This window comes from Dysidea avara, chromosome 6 (genome assembly GCF_963678975.1).
Source record: "Dysidea avara chromosome 6, odDysAvar1.4, whole genome shotgun sequence".
Classification (NCBI taxonomy): Eukaryota; Metazoa; Porifera; class Demospongiae; order Dictyoceratida; family Dysideidae; genus Dysidea; species Dysidea avara.
Genome location: NC_089277.1, coordinates 31,798,749 through 31,817,614, shown reverse-complemented (window position 1 = coordinate 31,817,614; position 18,866 = coordinate 31,798,749). Strand labels below are relative to the sequence as shown.

General features: G+C 37.5%; 2 long non-coding RNA genes across 20 annotated transcripts in view; both read left to right on the top strand.

Moving 5' to 3' along the window:
* LOC136257938 (uncharacterized) overlaps nucleotides 1-18,866 on the top strand; it is a 147,486-nt gene that overhangs the window by 103,587 nt on the left and 25,033 nt on the right. The window lies entirely within an intron of this gene.
* Nucleotides 12,808-18,698, top strand: LOC136257960 (uncharacterized). Its single transcript, XR_010702462.1, has 3 exons — nucleotides 12,808-12,931; nucleotides 14,141-14,254; nucleotides 18,626-18,698. It is a non-coding gene; the product is annotated as an uncharacterized lncRNA (long non-coding RNA).

The window sequence follows — 18,866 nt, the reverse complement described above, 5'->3', positions numbered from 1 at the left end:
CCAGAAGATGTGGTCAATCAGCCATCTATAAACTGTTTTAAGGACATTTTGTTAAATCATCTGAATTTACTTTGATTTTGTTTTTGTATCTGTGTGTTATACTCCTTGATGGAGTCCTACACAGTAATAAATAAATAAATAAATAAATAATAAACATGAATGATTTGCAAATGTCCCATGTACAGATGTTCGGTTAAGAAAACTGGACACATGAAACCAATCAATAAAGGAGGGATAATTATCCCAGATTCCTTGTGCATGTTGGAGTTACAATCATTATAAGTATTATGGCTAATAGCTATACAGGGTAGCTGTTGCGAATCTCCTGACTCTGAATCATTAGCTATGGCACAATTTACTGTGCAATATACTGACTCAATATAGCTAGCTATACTCAGCTCACTAATTGTAGCTATACAGCTGTTACAAAATTAATGTACTCAACACCATATTAAGCACTGCAGGAAGAAGCACAAGGGTTTAATCATACTGGAGCTTTTGTATGCTTGACAATTCACATATACCGGAGCTAACCAATGAAAAACATTTGCTGAAAGACCCCACATGAAATGACTGAAAAGTAAAGTTTCGAGTAACTCAATTAGTCTGGCAGGCTGGTCTGGTATATGGTAGCTTATCAGTGGCCATGAAAGTGCAGTAAAATCATAATTTCACAGGATATTCATCATGAAAACTGATGAAAACTCATTTGAAAATTAGCTATCAATCTAAACCAATGAAATTCTTTTTGATAGCTAGCTATAGCTAGTTATAATTTTCAAAAAAGCCTAGTGAAGTTTCGAGTATAGCCACTGCAAGAGTTCCATAATAATTATAATGAACTCTTTAATTGGTATAATACGTTTCATGATGAATGTCCTAATATGATCCATGACCACTGCTACCAACAAAACTTTCAAAGGTTGCTCATTGGTTCAAACAGAGATAATATTATCTCTGGTTCAAACATATGGGTCAGTCAGCTCCAATTGTGTCACGTGCTAGCACGTGCGCATCAATTCGATTCAGTGATCCGAACTCGAATCCGAAGTATTGACGAACTGTGGCCTCCAATAGTCGTGTTGCGTTTTCTTGTAGAATATGTGTTTTGTATCAGGTAAGATCACTCGTGTGCTTGTATATATGTTGCTATATCATGTATTGCTCGTGTTTGTTTTGCGAATTGATACTGATCAAACTTCGCGATATTTTAAAGGGTCTGGTAATGTTTATAACTCGCACGAGCTATATTTCTTTGTGATAACTCACGAGATTTCATTGTTAGCAGTGTTGTGATATTTTCTTGTAATATTCCATATAGTGCCTACTACGCTGCATGAGTGTAAAGCCATTTATCCAGCCAGTGGATTAGGCCACTCAAAATATATTCTCTGTTTCCCGTCCTGGACTCAGGCATATTTTCATGCAGACGGGCGGTCCATTTCCATTATTTCATTATAATATTGGCAACTTTTCAAGCCATTATTTGCTTGGCAAAACCATGAAAAGCCACATAAAAGCATGCGCAAGCTTGTTTTTTTTCTTTTTTAAGTTGCAAAATAGCACAAACGTGAAGCCTGTGCTGATGTGATAGCACTGCTGACACGTGAGCTAAAAAATGTTTCAAGGTAGAGTCTGTCAGTATGTAGCAATAACCGAAAAATAATGGAAGAATACGGAATAATGGAATAATTTATAGAGCTGACAGTAACCAGATGCCGGCGGTGGATGGGAAACAGAATTTATTTGGAATGGCCTTACTCTGATGGTTGTATACAATCACTGGACTGGTGGACTGGACTACTGGACTCAGGTATTTTCCCTTTTTAAACCAAATATTTGAGCAACTGGTTGCAAGTATGTTATTGTCATGTAGTTAGACTACTCCCCCACACACAAACAAAAGAAAGGTGTGATCATGCCAGACTTGTCAACTTGCCCAGCTTCAGCTATGTACAGAGGTTCTAATAGTTCTTGTTTGTCAACAAATCTAAAACAGAAGTCAAATACAGTAATTATAGTTTAAAGTTCAAAATGAATCAATTTGATTGGTTGAAATCTTGTACATGTGATTTCACTTGTTATTGCCGTCGTGCCAAAACTAGAACCTTTTTATCAGCTGTTGAATAGCAAGACGGTTAACTGTTGCCACTTAATTTAGCTGACTCCATGACTATAACTTGCATGGTCACTATAACACTACATACACATGTACTGTATGGTTTTTACTTCACGATAAGACAAATGGTAGTCGTACAATAGAGATTATGCCAAGAGAGAGAGAATTGCACACAATTCTAAGATAGTGTGTCTGTATCTTGTGAATTAAATGTCTCTGCTTAGTATGTATGTTTAATATTTTACAGATACTTTCATGAGAAGCCAGACCAATAATGCAGCAGACATTAGCTAGGCCAGTAGCTAATGTACTTGCAAGATGTTATGGCCAGAGAAGCTTCTACTAATAGTCAAGGTGTGCACGTGTGTGTGTGTTAGTGTACGTGTGTAGCTGTAACATCACTGGGTTTCTAGGGATACAAATGCCATCTGTTCACGTCTCATTCAGTGGGTGAAGGTTCAGGTGGGACCTCCCTTCACCTGAGACATGGTATAGCCTCCTGATGGTTGAATCCCAGGAGGTGTGCTGACTTGTGTCCCAATGCTGGTTCACTGGGAAGCCACAGTAACTGAAGGAGTTGCTTTTCCTCTGTGTGTGTGCATGCGTGCAAGTGTGTGTGTGTCCCCTAACCTTCACCTACGAGGCATGGTACAGCATTCTATAGCCTCTATGTTGAGTTGTGATTGTTCAGGCATTAGATAAAGTTAGTATTTGGTTTCAGTTTAAAATTCAGCAAGTGTAAGCTGTTTTAGATGCTCTGAAGACACACTATGGTTTGGTTATAAACCTAATACTACACCTGTTTCATGGGTGTAACTAATCACTGGACTGGACTACTGGACTCACATTTTAAAACAATCTGAGGTTAGTTTTATTGAGTCTTGCTAGCTAAAGGCCTTCCAAAAATCTTGTAGTCTGTAATAAAATGATGAGTATGAGGAGTGGAGTAAGCGAAAACTGACTTCTCATTACTCGTTATGCTCTACAGCATTTATCACTTCTTAGTATTATGTTTTGGAGATTGTAATACTATATATTTGTGCTTTACTATGTACACTGCATCCTTATAGCTCAGACCCCTGGGACACAACCTATCCTAGCTAAGACAATCTATTGTAGCTAGATTCGTTCCTACATGCAATATACAAACTCATTGCACAACTGTAGGATTTTTTTGCTATTATGACTACATGTGCTGGATGGTTTACTATAATATGGTGACCAGATTTATTAGCGTTGTACAAGCTTGCTACTATCTTCAAGGGTTATCATTGGTTTACCTTGGGTAACCAATGATAACGCCCTTGGCTAGCAAGACTATAAAACCAACCTCAGAATGTTAAATACCAAAAATATGTCAGTCCAGTAGTCCAGTCCAGTGATTAGTTACACTCCCTGTTTCACTCCCCATGCAAAAGTCCCTATTATAGCTTTGACTAAATTTTTACTGATGACAGTGTTCCTAGAGCCCTTTTTAGCCCCAACAATTTGTATGACTTTCCTAGCTAAATTCTACATGTGTATACTCTTAAATTTTGAGACGTCTTAATAACAATACAAATTTAAAGTTCGACGTTTGATTGTGCTATAGCAATAGGTCATCATCTGATCATGTCCTACTCCCACTTGGTACACCATGTCACTGTGATATATTTGTCCTTGATCACACACCACACATCGTAGTCTGCATGATACATGTGCATATGAAAGTGAGTGTTCGCGAAAGTTGCATACCTTAAAAAATACAATCAACTTCATAACACAACCAGCCAGTATGTTAGTTGTTTTTTATTGTTTACAGTAATTATTATAGGATTTCAATTATTTATGTAACATGGTGTGTGTTATGACATCATGCCTTACCCTGGTGTACAGTACAGTTGTGAAAAGAATGTTAATATTCCTTTCAATCACACAACTGTTATGTAAATCTCTTAAACTAGCCAATCTAATCCTGTTGGTTGTTCTACAATCAGAAATAGGCTATATGAACACTTACCAGTAGTCTGATCACTGAAAATGAAGTAGTTTGAGCATGTTCAAGATAAATGATCCACAAGACATGCAACTATATAATGTTTGGTTGAAACATTGTGTGTGTGCGTGTATGAAAAATACTGTGCGGTGCCTTGGGTGTATTGAGATTATCATGCAGTATTTTCCATATATGGTATTTTAAAAGTAATAAATTTAGTACTACCATACTGTATGATGATAAGCATAGTCTTTATACTATATAGTATTTTTCTACAAGGTAGCTGTATGTGTACTTTGGTAGAGTTACTGTATTGACACAGTGACAACACGTTTAGAGTACCCGTGTTTTGTACACAGAGAGTTTTCTGGTTTACAACTTTCATCATCTAATATGTTGAACCACTTAACAAGTGGTACACGTCACTTGTTACTGTTCACTGTTATTTGGTGCACACATCTCAAGTTTGTGCTTGGCCCAGATGTTGGGTAGTATTGTTGGGAGATTTGCTAATGAATTAGTGTCTATGTTTACATTTTGTGTGTTGCCTTGTGGCTTTGGTAGTTAGGGTGATGAGAACACAAGGTTTTAAATGGTGGAACACACTTGTAGTGCTCACTTTAAGTTTATGTACACTGTGTATTAATACTATTTAAACATAGTTGTGAGTTATAAACTGAAATGTGGTTTTCAGTGTGCTACTGTAACAACTGAAGGACTAGTTTTGATTTAAGCAATTTGTAATAGTTACACATTGTGTGAGTACAAGTAGCAACACAAATTGCTGCAAGCACCCTTAAGGCTGTGGACTTGGAATTTGATGTCACTTCAGTTCAAGACTTGCCTTTTTGTCAACTATAGCAGCTTCAATGCATACACCATGGACTTTCATTTTGAGCTCCTTTTTGTCCTAATTCTTTCTCTCTACTCTATACCATGTAAGGTGTTGTTATGTAGTAACATGTCATGGCTACAGTACTGTTTATAATGAGAATAGTGTGTAATTTCCGTAGTAACTGGATTGATTACAGAGACACTTGTCATACTGTCGTTCACTAGTAACAGTGTATAACAGGTGGTAGATAACTGATAATGAAGTGACATAGTCACTTTGTGCTGTTTAGTAATTGTTATCAGGGGATATATTCAGTCACACACCAACTAGTTGTTATAATGTGTCTGGTATCTTCTGGTGTGGTATGTACTCGTTAGTGGTTACCAGTAATGAATCATGTTGTTACAAAATGTGACTAGATCTGCGAAAATCCGACATAATGCCTAAATTTACAGTATAAAGCACTGAATACATTAGGTGAAATAATTACATATTATTGAAAAATTCCGTAAATTTTGAATGCTCTTTCTTAGTGCAGGAAGGGACAAACAATAAAAGCCTGGATATCATCTTGTTCGCCTGCTCAAGAGGAGTTGTTTTGTTGCAGTAGACCCAAGGATACGGAAGTTATGAGCATTTGTTTACATCACGTCAAAGTGATCGTACGTGATTGGTTTTTCTTCACAAATTTAGCCTTTTTATGCAGTGAAGAAAGGTGAGTAAAGAAACAACTTACCCAGTAATTGATTCCCCTGTTCATGGCAAACACGACTGTGAAAATTGTAGCTCCGTACCTCAATTCGTTGGTAAGTTATAACCATTTTTGTAGGCGCCTGTAATTTATTTTCCCTTTACTTGCTGTACAAATCTATTTTTCTGTTGTTGCTACTTTGTGGGGCTGTAACTCCTAAAGTTATTGGCATAAGAGGCTTGGGTTTTCGCAGATCAGGTCACAAATGTAAACACACAAGTATATAAATAAAACAAGTTGATGTGCTACTTCTAAAAGCCAGGCAGTAGTTGTATAGCTGGAAATATATTTAACTAAGGCTTCTGTTTTGTAGTAATGCAATTATGCATGTATAGTTAGTGTAATTTCAGATTGGTGAATTATTTCATAATTCTCTGCAATATATGCGTTGCTAAGGAAGAGCATTTCGAACAAAGTGCTTTCAACAACTTATTAACCACAGAAATATCTTCTCAACAGTTTTATAGTTTGTCTATATAGTGTTTTGCAAATTCTCCACAAAACCTCAAGGCTACCCTTCATTATCGTTCGCATACGTAGGAACACACCCCTTTCGAGTCGAAGCGATGCACATTTCCTAGTAGCCTAAGAGGCCTGCTATGGTGTTTTTCGGTAGTTAAATACATGAAGAGACCAATGGGGAGGTGGTTCACGAAGTTTATAGAGAGTCGCTACACCCGTATTTCAAACCGGCAAAATGAAACCACCTAGTGCAAATGCTCGAGTTTAATATGGGCTTCATTTAGTGTTTAATTTCATAGGCTGACTGCTTTTACCACCAAAACAATTTGCTCATGTGGGTGCGTACGGACAAACATAGATAGGTAGCTACACGTGCACATGTTTTTATGAAAAGAATTTCAGTAAACCAAGTGCGCGCCCACAGCTGGCCTTTTGGTCAGCTGTGGGCACACAAAAAATGCATTTGAGTTGAGACCATAGAAATCAGCAACAGTGAAATAAGGGAGGTCAGTTATAGACTATTTTTCCTTATCCTGAATGGTGACTTGTTATTATTACTACTAATAGCCACACTGTCATCTAACACACAGGATGGAAAATACACACAGGATGAGTTCAAGTCAGGGACCTGGTGATATAAGGAGCTATGTACATAACATTTAATGGGAGATGTGTATCTTGGTAAGCTGTTCTGTGTTTGTTTGAAGAAGTTTAGTTTGGTAGTCTACCCCCTGTATAGCATAAAGTTATTATTGCATTAGATTTTTGACTATGTCAATTTTCAGCCTGACCACTTTCTAATGTTGCAATTCTCCTTGTAGTTGATTTCAGCACAACACCTGTCTGATATAATAGCACAGATGTCTCACATGTAATGAAGAGAAAATTGTTACTGGTGAGTATTAATTAGACTATTTCCTGAATATGTTGTAGTGTTTGTGGTTTGGTCACATGTCAGAATAAGTTCAATCCCAACACCTCAGTTAGTCTGGCACAACCATTCCCTTGTCGTAAGGCTATGCCGAGGATCTGACTATGCTAGACAAGACCTCAATATCAAGTCTAATAATGTGAATTACATGTCATATTGTATGTGTCTCACAAACCTTCCTAAATGACATTACCACTGTAATTAAGAAGCAAGTGCTCAATTCTGTCGTAAACAACAACAATAAAAAAGTCATATGTTGAGTAGCTTTGCCAAAGATTGAAGCCACAACTGAAAGGGTACATGGCTCATTATAATACTGAAGATTTCCAAATCCTTGCAACATGCAGAGAGCATAATATTATTCATAGTTCACTTTGTCACTTATTGTCTTTTTCACAAAGGCAATGCTGTGAATGATTAGGTGATACTGCATTTTTACAGCCCAGGGAAGTGACCATGAATGCTCTGTAGTGACTTTCTCCTCTGCCCATTAAACTGCATAGCATTAACTGCATGACAGCAATTATAACATTTAAGTTAGTCACTTTAGCACATTAGCATGTTATTGATAGTTACAGACATTTCTGAGATGCAGACAGTGGATATATACCAGACCACCCAGATAAGAAAAGTTCCACTGTACTTTACATATGAATCATGCCCCTAGTGATGTGCCTGTTGTCTTGACAACATGTCTTGCTATAGGATGGCACCTGAAATGGTTGCAGTAGAGAAGACAAGATCACCTTGTTACCAATGGGTAAGTATTTGTGTTTGTTTACCATATTTACTCGTTTTGTGTGCACCCTTGAATAGTACCACAGTGTGCTACTATTTGAAGGGTTATATCTTTGTTTCTGAAAATAATTTTAATAGTACCAGACCCTCGAATAGTACCTTAAGTAAGGAAGTGTCCTGGTGAACTTAAAGCCCACAATCATGCTCACGCCCCATGCAATCATTATGCAACTCAAATGCTACAAGAAAAGTTGAAAATAAATTGTAAAAATGTATTAATTACCTAGCAACCGAGGGGAAAAGAAGCCACCTGAAAGGTAAACAACAACCTTTAGACTCCCTCCTTGTGCTTTCATCTCACCCAAACTTCAATATACCACCAACTCAACTTGAATGTACATCTCAGTATGAGAAGTTCCACTATATAGGCATCCTAATCAATGACACACACACACACTAGCACACACAGATGCTTGCGTGTGCATGCACACACACAGAGAGCAAATGTGAAGGCTTCGGTTGCCATATACACATTTGTAGAAACACTTGTGCACTACTGAGGAGACAAGAGTCAGTATAGGTAAATCCTTTAGGTGAGCAAGACTGGTATCCCACATATACGACCATCCGCATAACATGTGGACATCATTAACTACACCTCATCACATAACAGGTCGTATCTCAGTACCTAATGGAATACCTAACTTGTAATGTATAGCCAAATGGTAGGCTAATAAGAGCATAGCAACATATAGTGTAATGGTTTAAACAATATGGACTTAGCTCAGAGGAGATGTCCTTTAATTACAGAGGTGTGGTTAACATGTTAACAAGTGATCTGATTGGTTAATTGTTTGGTGTACATTTTGACTGGAATAGTGCTACTAACTATTGTAAGATAGAAGCCATATTCATACCTTCTAGAATGAGCCGACAAGGTTTCTACGCGATTTAGTGACCCAATAACGATGTGGGTGAACGCTACTCACATCATCAGAGGGGCGCTAAATAGCCTAGAAACTGATGTTGGCTCATTCTAAGTAGTTAGAAAGTTTCATTGAGCGAAGCAGGCAAAGAAAGATTGAGAGAAAGTGGCACTGTGGGTATACTAGCATCGAGATTTATCCTTTGAGGTGTCAGCACCACACCATAGTAGCTACTATGCCTGGATGAGCACTGATGACACTTGTCTAGTATAGAAAGTAAGCTATAACAAGTGGAAAAATGGCTGCTAGCATAGAGAGATACCCATCGAGATTATTAATTGTGTCAATGCACACTAACATTTCAGCATGGTGTATAGTAGCTGTGCTGAAGTGGTGTGTCGGCTCGTTCTAAGTAGTTTAGAAACTTTGTCTGAGTGAAGCAAGTACAGAAAGAGTAGCAAACTGGCATCAAGATCCACTTTTTGAGTTGATGGTGTCAGCACCACAACTTGTGGCACTAGTGCATTGGCCCAAATGATGTGTGCCTTGTCCAGAAAGTAAGTTAACAGTAAGGCTATTGTGTATTTTGCTTTGCCAATACTCGTTTGATCAATGTAGTAAACAACCATGAACTAGACCACGGGTTACTAACTACAGTAGTTAGTAACCCTGCTACAGGTTTATATTGGATTTAATACCCTCATTAAGCCGCTAGACATCAAAGGAAATTATGTGTAAATTTTGTAATCATACAGTAACACAACAGTACTGTAGGATTTTTATTCTGCCAAAAAGTATTAACCGAAGGCCAACTATCCTTCACAACAGCTTGGCAGTGTGGTTAGGCATCCTCAAGCCCAAACATGTATAACTGACCAACAAACTGATGCTTTCACCGATGCACAGGTATATACATTTATTCACTGTATCAACTTAAGACAAATAATCTGAGTGTAATAAAAAAGTAAATCTAAAGTAGTTATACGGGCACTATAATGTTTGCTGCATGGAAACAGCTCCTATGTCTTACTTCTTGTAACAAAAGTAACACTCCTATAGATTGATGTGGAAGTGGTGCAATCATTGCATGCATCAATCAGTATCAGATGCAATACCAAAGTCAGTAAGTAGAGTAAAGATCATACTGTATACGCTGTACTAAAATCAGTTTTTACTAGGAGATGGTAATAATTTTGCTAGCTGAGGATGTTTTGATGGATAGTATACATCATGCTAGTATTCCAAAAATTCTTGTGTCCATTACAGAGAGGTTACACTGTAATACAATATGGATTACTGTGACTTGACTATACATACATCAACAGTGACACATTTGAACACCCGTGTGCCAAGTTACAAATTACAAGTTACAAATTAGTGAATTTGTTCAGATAGATAAAGACCCGGGCTCAGTTAGATTACTCTAATAGAACATACCCCTGTACACTAACATTGTAAACATGTAACAAATACTCTAATAGAACAGTCACATCAACTGTTCAGATAATGTGTGTGTGTACATGCGCACATGAGTATTGTTTTTGTGTACAAATCTACAGATATTCCATTAGGTACTGAGATATGACTTGTTATGTGATGAGGTGTAGTTTAGTGATGTCCACGTGGCTGGTTATATCATAGTGGATAATATGTGAGGTATTAGTCCTGTCCCAGGAGGATTTACCTGACACTTATCACCTTGGTAGTGCACAAATGTCCCTATGTTTCTGTGGTGTGAATACAGCAACCAAAGTCTTCACAATCGCTGTGGGTGTGCATGTGTGAGTGTATGAGTTTGTGTGTCTGTGTGTACGTGCATGCATTCTTGTCTATCACTTATTAAATTTTGTTAAATGTAGGATGTTTAAATAGTGGAACCTGTCATATTGAGATGTACAGTGTACATACAGCCTAAAAAGTGGCTTATGTTGTAGTTAAAGCACTGCTGTTTGTGTGTACGGACAATACAGCACGAGAGAGTGTGCTGAGAGGCTAATACAGCACAAGGCAAAGCCAGGTGCTATGTTTGCCTCGAGGCACCCCCAAGTGCTGTATTTTTCGTACACATAAGCATAGGCAGTGCTTTAAGTGTTATATTGTACTTCCTGGTCGTCTGCCTCAGAGCATTTTTCTGTAGTCGTAAAATTTGGTGATGAGAATATCAATAAGTGTTCATATAATCTATTTCTAGTCGTAGAATGAACTAACTGGATTAGTTTGAATAGTTTTAGTGATTTACGTCACGCACATGATCAACCATGCTGTCTTAGTGGAGTTGTGTTTAAAGAGCTTTGTGATCAGATGATCAGTAAGTTTTAAGTGTATTCCTAACTGTAGAACAAACTTGTAGGATTAGTTTGGTTGTTTTAGCAATTTACATTGTGTTCTTTTTGCAACATTCCTTAAATAAATTCTCCCCATAACCATACTGTATTTGCCCAAGTGCGCTGGGAAGCATTAAAATCCGGAATATGGAATAACGGAATAGCAGAATAACGGAATAAGCGAAAGTTACATTCTTAACATTTATACTGTCTACAGCATTTATACAATACTCACCTCATAGCAATTCCACCAAGAATGCGATCACGATGGCGATGATGTATTACACTGATATAGAGCTACACTAGCTAACTTTTGAATTATAATATGACATTGTACATACATACATACACAAAGTATAGACAAATGAGATGAGAAGTGTACTATTAGCTATATCTAAACCAGTTGTGTGTTCTAACCCTCTTACGATCAAGGAATAAGCATGGAAAGTATACAACAAGCTTGCAGCTTCTGTTGAAAAATGAATCTGTACAGTGGTCACCACATGCATACAAGTACAGCATACCTAAGAGCTGGCAATTAAAGGAAGGGACAAAAGGGTAGGAGGTCACTATAATGATAGTGGTAATACACTAAACATTATCACATCTATAAGTAATCTAAATAAACAAAATCTTTAAAATCACCAACATCAGCACTGATCATGGTCCATAGCTACACCCAGGGTCTATATAATACATCTATACAGCACCATCACAACATGCAATGTTGACTTTAAAATTAATCACTACATCTTGGTACTAACTAGTATAGTTAGCTAATATTATTTAGAGAATCTTGATTGTTCATGTGCATGACTCATTTGTCATTCTATACCTCCAGGCATGGTTAACATGTATAGTATATGAACTTGCTATATGATGCCTTGCATATAGCTAGAATGAATTGACAGCTTCAAATTCTATATACATGAACGCTTTGCAAATGTCCCATGCACAGATGTTCGGTTAAGAAAACTGGACACATGAAACCGATCAATAAAGGAGGGATAATTATCCCAGATTCCTCATGCATGTTGAAGTTACAATCATTATAAGTATTATAGCTAATAGCTATACAGGGTAGCTGTTGCAAACCTCCTGACTCTGAATCATTAGCTATGGCATGATCATTTTACTGTGCAATATATTGACTCAATATATATAGCTAGCTATACTCGCCTCACTATAATTGTAGCTAGCTATATAACTGTTACAAAATTAATGTACTCAACACCATATTAAGCACTGGAAGAAGCACAAGGGTTTAATCATACTGGAGCTTGTGCATGATTGACAATTCACATATATCTGGAGCTAACCAATGACAAACATTTGCTGAAAAATCAGACTTCACATGAAATGACTAAAAAGTGGAGTTTCGAGTAGCTATATAACTCAATCAGTCTGGCAGGCAGGCCTGGTATATGGTAGCAGGCAGGCCTGGTATATGGTAGCTTTTATCAGTGGCCATGAAAATGAAATCATATTTTCACAGGATATCATATTCATCCTGAAAACTGATGAAAACTCATTTAAAAATTAGCTAGCTATAATTTTCAAAAAAGCCTAGTGAACATGCACTGAACTAGCCTATAAAATATTATATTATGAACTCTTGGTATAGTATACTCATTGGATGAGTTTCATGATGAATATCCTAATATGATCCATGACCACTGCTACCAACAAAACTTCCAAAGGTTGTTTATTGGTTCAAGCATATGGGTCAAGTCAGCTCCAATAGTGTCACGTGCTGGCACGTGTGCATCGATTCCGATTGATCCAAACTCGAATCCAAAGGATTGACGAACTGTGGCCTCCAATACTGAGTCGCGTTGCGTTTACTTGTGAAATATGTGTTTTGTACCAGGTAAGATCACTTGTGTGCTTGTGTATATGTCGCTCGTGTTTGTTTTGCGGATCTAATTTCGCGATGTTTTTAAGGGTCTGGTAATGTTTATAACTCGCACGAGCTATTTCTTTGTGACAACTCGCATGAGATTTCATTGTTACAGTGTTGTGACATTCATTTTCTTGTAATATTCCATTTAGCGCCTACTACCAGATACCTCAACTCTCACGCATTACGCGTGAGACACACTCATTGGATTGTTGTCTCACGCATGGTTTTCCATCTCACGCATTGCAATTTCTGGACAATTAAGCTCTTATGTAAGTTAATTTCACTTCAAACCTCTTGGAAAAGTGCCGAGGCTAAACAGTGCGGCTCTAATGGCTAAAAATGGAGAAGTATAACTGAAAATAGCCAAAGAAAGTTGCGAATTTTGCAATTTTTACAGGAATTTTTCTACTAAGACGAGACCTCATGCATGAGTAAGCAAATCTCACTCATTTTAACCTCACGTCTCACTCCTAGTGCACTTTACAGGTTGAAGTCTCTGCTACTGTGCTGCATGAGTGTAAAGCCGTTCATCCAGCCAGTGGATTAGGCCACTCCAAATAAATTCTCTGTTTCCCGTCCTGGACTCAGGCACATTTTCATGCAGACGGGCGGTCCATTTCCATTATTTCATTATAATATTGGTAGCTTTTCAAGCCATTACTTGCTTAGTAAAACTATAAAAAGCTGCATAAAAGCATGCTTAAGCTTGTTCTTTCCTTTTTAAGTTGCAAAATAGCACAAATGTGAAGTCTGTGCTGACGTGATAGGCTGATAGCACTGCTGACATGTGAGCTGAAAATGTTTCAAGATAGAGTCTGTCAGTATAACAATAACCGGAAAATAATGGAAGAATGCGGAATAATGGAATAATTTAGAGCTGACAGTAACCAGATGCTGGCGGTGGATGGGTATTTGGAGTGGCCTTACTCTAATTGACATGATAAGTCTCAGTAACCTAAGATATTGTTTTTCTATTCATAGTTTCTAGTATTGTTGCTGGAGGATCAAGTAGTTGCTTATTTGTTTACTGCTGTCAAATTTATTTGGCTCTTATGCTCACAAGTTGTTATGTACAATCTATGTGTAACTGTACATGTGTGCCTACGTGTGCCTACGTGTGTCTGTATCTTGTGAATTAAATGTCTCTGCTTAGTATGTATGTTTAATATTTTATAGATACTTTCATGAGAAGCCAGACCAGTAATGTGGCAGACATTAGCTAGGCCAGTAGCTGATGTACTTGCAAGATGGCAAGATGTTATAGCTGGAGAAGCTTCTACTAATAGTCAGGTGTGTATGCGTGTGTGTGTTAGTGCACATGTGTAGCTGTAACATCACTGGGTTTCTAGGGATACAAATGCCATCTGTTCATGTCTCACTCTGTGGGTTGAGACATGGTATAGCCTCCTGATGGTTGAATCCCAGGAGGTGTGCTGACTTGTGTCCCAGTGCTGGTTCACTAGAAAGCCACAGTAACTGAAAGAGTTGCTTTGCCTGTGCGTGCGTGCGTGCGTGCAAATGTGTGCGTGTCCCTAACCTTCACCTATGAGGCATGGTACAGCATTCTATAGCCTCTGTATTGAGTTACGATTGTTCAGGCATTAGTATTTAGTTTCAATTTAAAATTCAGTAACTGTAAAAATGCTAAGCTGTTTTAGATGCTCTGAGGACACATTTTGGTTTGATTATAAACCTATATGCTGTACCTGTTCCACTGCCCATGCAAATGTTCCTATTATAACTTTGACTAATTTTTACTGACAACAGTGTTCCTAGAGTCCTTTTTAGCTCCCAACAATTTGTGTGACTTTCCTAGCTAAATTCTACATTTATATACTCTTAAATTTGACACTTCTTAATAACAATGCAAATTTAAAGTTTTATATTTTGATCATGCTACAGCAATAGGTCATCATAAGATCATGTCCTACTTCCACTTGGTATTAGTGTTGTTTTAGTACAGCAAATTCATTTTAGTTTTGTTCTAGTTCTAGTACCCCAATTCTGCCATAGTTTTAGTTAGTTCTAGTTCTAGTATCCCAATTCTGCCATAGTTTTAGTTAGTTCTAGTTCTAGTATCCCAATTCTACCATAGTTTTAGTTAGTTTTAGTTCTAGTACCCCATATTTCTGTAATTTTAGTTAGTATTAGTTTCATTTTAGTTAATGTTAGATATCTTCACATATACTAACCTTGGTAGCACCCCCTAGACTTCCAGAAACTTTAGATTGGTGGTTTGATGTTCAGCACTATTTCCACTTACCATTGTGCACAAATGAACAAATGCTCTAATAGAACTGAGCTTAAATAACCTAAATAGGCAAAATTAATGCTGAATAGCAATGTTTCAGAGGAGGTTGGACACAATACAAGCACTTCTGAAATTTATTTCTGTTTATTGCATAATTCTAATACATGACGAGGAGTAAGTGATAGAAGAAATGCTTAGCAATATCCCCACTACATGTTACCTTGTGCTTCTTAAGATGAACAGCAAATTCTTATTGCAAGGTGGGTGTGCGAGTTTCTAATTCTCTTTTTGATTCTCTGTAAGGCCAAACTAGCAGCATCCGCTCTTCTTTTTCAATACTCTGAGAGGCTTTGTTAGCATGCACATTGCTTTCTTCGACAGTCATTGTGTTTAAATACATGTACATAGGGTGTCCCTATAGTATTACACATGGATTCCACCCAGCGAATGCTTACACATGTGATCCTGTAGATTTCAAGAGCAATTTACGTGCCTGGAGTAGTGGGGTTGAATGGGGTTGACCGGCGGAATAGACTAAACTTGAAGTGCACTCTCGAATGGTACTTGTGAAAACTTTTGTGAATGCTTGGTTAAACTTTCAATACAAAATGTATGCACTCACATGTGCATGTCCAACCTCCTCTGACAATGTTTATGGTATCATTTGCAGGAATTTGCAGGCATCACCATCTTCAAAGAAAAGTGTAAAGTGGTTATAGTGTACAATACCCTTTTACGTAGGATTGCTTGACAAACCTTTTAGTTAGTTCTAGTTCTTGAACTAAAAGTTTTAAAGGTTTTGGTTTAGTTCTAGTTTTTGAACCAAAACTTGAAAGAATTTTAGTTTAGTTCTAGTGTACTAGAACTAGAATTAAATTGCTATACTAAAACTAGATTTAGTTCTAGTTCCTTAGAACTAAAACAACACTACTTGGTATACCATGTCACTGTGATATATTTGTCCTTGATCACACATCACACATCATAGTCTGCATGATACATGTGCATATGAAAGTGAGTGTTCGTGAAAAATGCATACCTTAAAAAATACGATCAACTTCACAACACAACCAGCCAGTACATTAGTTGTTTTTTAAACCAGGCGCATGCCCACAGCCGGCCCGAAGGCCGGCTGTGGGCGTGCGCCTGGTTTACTGTAATTGTTTCCGTAAAAGTGTGTGTGTGTACCTATCTATGTACCTATGTTTGTCCGTACGCACCCACGTGAGCAAAATCGTTTAATAACGGTGAAAGCAGCTTTTACGTAAGAAGTAAAAGTGAAATGAAGTCTGTATTAAACTTCTACACAGGTGAACTTTGCTCTGAGGTGGTTTCTTTTCGGCGGACTGAAATACGGGTGTGGTGACTTTCCTCAGACTACCTTCCCCTTGAGGTTTTCAGACATTTAGCAACTGAAAAACAACGGTGCAGGCCTCGTACACTGCCAGGAATAGCCTATCGCTTCGAGTTGAAAGGGGGCGTATCCCTTACGTACGCGAACGAAAATGAAGAGCAGCTTTGAGGCTTTGTCGAGAGAATTTGTGGGAAAAAACACGTTAGTCACACTATAAAACCGTTTAGAAGATAGTTTTGTGCGTAATATGTTGGTAAAAGCGGTTTATTTAACAAACGCTTCCTTAGCAGTGCATAGCAACGTAATTGAATGAATTACGAATATTTCATGAATTACGAGAAACAGCTAATTATATTATTGCACAACCCAAACTACCATATTGTAAAGTAGTAATACATAGTTGGTTAATTCATAGTAGTATATACTGTCTATAGTTATTCCAGATGAGTTAGCTAGCTGCATGGCGCCTGGTTTTTAGAAGTAGCACAACATCAACTTGTTATCATTGTTATTGGAATTCAGTTATTTATGTACAGTAACATGGTGTGTGTTATGACATCATGCCTTACCCTGGTGTACAGTACAGTTGTGAAAAGAATATTAATGTTCCTTTCAATCACACAACTGTTATGTAAATCTCTTAAACTAGCCAATCTAATCCTGTTGGTTGTTCTACAACTAGAAATAGACTATATGAACACTCACCAATAGTCTGATCACTGAAAATGAAGTAGTTTAAGCATATTTAAGATAAACAATCCATGAGACATACAACTATATAATGTTTGGTTGAAATATTGCGTGTGCTTGTATGCATGCGTGCGTGAGTATGTCTGTGTGTGCGTGCGTGCGTATGTGTATGAAAAATACTGTGCAGTGCCTTGGATGTATTGAGACTAATTCATATTGGTCTCTACCCTCATGCGGTATTTTCCATATATGGTGTTTTAAAAGTAATAAATGCAGTACTACCATACTGTATGATCATAAACGTAGCCTTTATACTATAGAGTATTTTTCTACAAGGTAGCTGTATGTGTACTTTGGTAGAGTTGAACTATATTGACACAATGACAAGAATAGAACATGTTTAGAGTACCCGTGATTTGTACACAGAGAGTTTTCTGGCTTACAAATTCCATCATCAAATATGTTGAACCACTTAACAAACAAGTGGTACACATCACTTGTTACTGTTCACTGTTATTTGGTGCACACAATCGCGAGTTTGTGCTTGGCCCACATGTTGGGTAGTATTGTTGGGAGATTTACTGATGAATTAGTGTCTGTGTGTTTACATTTTGTGTGTTGCCTTGTGGCTTTGCTAGTTAGGGTGATGAGAACACAAGGTTTTAAATGGTGGAACACACTTGTAGTGCTTACTTAAGTTTTATGTACACTGTGTATTAATACTATTTAAATGTAGAGTTGTGAGTTATAAGCTGAAGTTTGTTCAATGTGGTTTTCTGTGTGCTACTGTAAAAACTGAAGGACCAGTTTTGATTTAAGCAATTCGTAATAGTACACATTGTGTGAGTATAAGTAAGTAGCTACACAGTTGCATATAGCTGCAAACACCCTTAAATCTGTGGACTTGAATTTGATGTCACTTCAGTTCAAGACGTACCCTTTAGTCACCATAGCAGCTTCAATGCATGCACCATGGACTTTCATTTTGAGTTCCTTTTTGTTCTAATTCTTTATCTACTCTATACCATGTAGTTGTTGATGTGTAGTAACTTGTCATGGCTACAGGTTTCATTTAGTGTTTGATTTCATAGGCTGACTGCTCTTACCACGTACGGATAAACATAGATAGGTAGATAGCACACACAAGTTGTTATGAAAAGAATTTCAGTAAACCAAGCATGCGCCCACAGCTGTAGCCTTTTGGCCAGCTGTGGGAACATGCCTGGTTTAAAAACATTGAAACAAGGGAGGTAAACTACACCTGCAGGTATACTGGTGGACATTTAGTTATAGACTATTTTTCCATATCCCGAGTGGTAACTTGTTATTGTTACTACTAATAGCCACACTGTCATCTAACACACAGGATGAGTTCAAGTCAGGGACCTATTGATATAAGGAGCTATGTACATAACATTTAATGGGAGATGTGTAGCTTGGGTAAGCTGTTCTGTGTTTGTTTGAAGGGAGTTTAGTTTGGTAGTCTATCCCCTTTATAGCATAAAGTTATTATTGCATTAGATTTTTGACTGTCAATTTTCAGCCTGGAATTTTACCACTTTCTAATGTTGCAATTCTCCTTGTAGTTGATTTTAGCATAACACCTG